The 1811-nt window shown below is 43.1% G+C and overlaps 1 pseudogene; it reads right to left on the bottom strand.

Moving 5' to 3' along the window:
* Window positions 1–308: 308 nt before the first annotated feature.
* LOC109003934 lies at window positions 309–1489 on the bottom strand (annotated as a pseudogene).
* Window positions 1490–1811: the final 322 nt, after the last annotated feature.

Below are 1811 nucleotides of genomic sequence, written 5' to 3'. Positions count from 1 at the left end.
TAGAGAAAAGGAGAAAGGAAATAAAAAGAATAAGGTCGACAATTTGGAGAAGATAGAACAACAAGATGTAGGAATACAGGGTTAAAGAAAAAACACCATGTGTTGGAGGGAGGTGAGGAACACCACATGATGGATGAAAAAGGGTGTCAAACGAAATGTCGAACAAGTGAAAAAGTATCATGAGAATCATCAACCCACTTGGGGAAAATGGGGTTGTCAAGGGAGACGCGTGGCAAGTTCAGAGAGGAAAAACTTGAGAAGGAAAGTTCCCGCCATCACACGTATGGTAAGTGTTTGTCAAGTAATTGTTAAACCAGAAATTCTATGTACAACTGCCCCTGCGTCCTCACCGCGGAACTGGTTCCCACGTGGCAGGTAAAAAGTTTCTTTTCTTCTTTGTGGCTCTTGGCAACAATGCTGTTTTGTTTATTTTTCGTTTCCCTTCGTTCCCCTTTCCCATTCGATTTCCCTCCCTGCCTTCGATTTCTTTCCCCCTTTCCAAACCCCCTTCGTTTCCTCCTCCAATTCCTTCTTCCCCCCAAATCCCCTTCGACGCGATCCTTGACGTTCATCATTGTGAAAACCATCACTCTCTCTTCGGCGCAACACAAGTTTAATATCCCATCCATGAAATTCAGTACTCCTGACAAGCTCACACCCATCGACTTGCTCGTTGTTTGTAACAAAAGAAAATTCAGATCCGAATCATTCAAAACCTTGGAGAGATTGATAACGTAAACATCGTAGGCTATGAAATTCGCCATGGCAGCCACGAAGCTTGATTTCCCAATTCCTAATGGACCGTATAAGAGAAAGCTTCGCTTCCAAACACGGCCAAGATGATGATAATACTGTTTGGATTTGACGAAGGATTCGAGATCAGACTTCACCTTGTTTTTGAGGTTGACTTCCTTGGCGATGGTGTCAAAGGTGGAAGGGTGCGTAAAGGGAGCAGATCTCCACCTTCCATCACCAGCCCTGCTGCGATGATGATGATGGTGATGATCATCGTCGTCCTCGCCGCTCTTGATATTCATCTACAGCTTTAGGTCTCGCTGTTTTCTTAGCTCAATTTCATCAGCTACAAAGTGGATGTGCTGGAGATACGGCCAGAGGATTTTGTGCTTGTCTGCCTTTCGAACCTTCAGCATGAAGTTTCTATAGTCGTTTTGTAGCATCTTCTCAGCATTGGTCCATGTTAATACGGCGTCAAGAAAGTTGTCCTCGACGGTCTAGTTGGGGTTGAGGTAGAGAACAATGTCGTTAGGCTTCTTGCTGGTGACAAGGTTGGTGAAATCAGAGTCTTCGAGACTAGACATGAGTTAAGGCAGAGGGAAACATTTCGATAAAGCTGATTCTCTTGCATACTTTCATTGAATTCGGGAACTCCATGAAGCTCGGGAGAAGACGATCTTCGGGCCAAGATGAGGATAAGACGAAGCTCGAGATTCTGCAACTCGAAGAAGAAGTTGACTGCGTTTATTTTCATTTCCCGCTTTTAATTTTGTTTCTATTTTTTTTTTTTTAAATAAGGCAATAGACGTGGCGGTATGCCACATCAGCCACGGGGACGCACGAGGTTGTCCATAGAATTTCTGTTGTTAAACATAAAGTGTGCGCTACGGATGAGGAAAGGCGGCCAACCAACCCAAGAAATGATCACAAGAAATTCGCATGATAAAAGGCAAGGGTGGGTTAAAACTAAGTAAAACACATAGTTGGGGGACCAGGTTGTATTTTACTAAATTTAGCTCGTGTAATGACATAATTTAAGTTTTATTGTAATTTTTTGTTTGGTTAATAAATGAAGG

The sequence above is a fragment of the Juglans regia genome, chromosome 13, assembly GCF_001411555.2.
Source record: "Juglans regia cultivar Chandler chromosome 13, Walnut 2.0, whole genome shotgun sequence".
Classification (NCBI taxonomy): Eukaryota; Viridiplantae; Streptophyta; class Magnoliopsida; order Fagales; family Juglandaceae; genus Juglans; species Juglans regia.
This window is presented reverse-complemented; position numbering and strand designations above follow the sequence as displayed.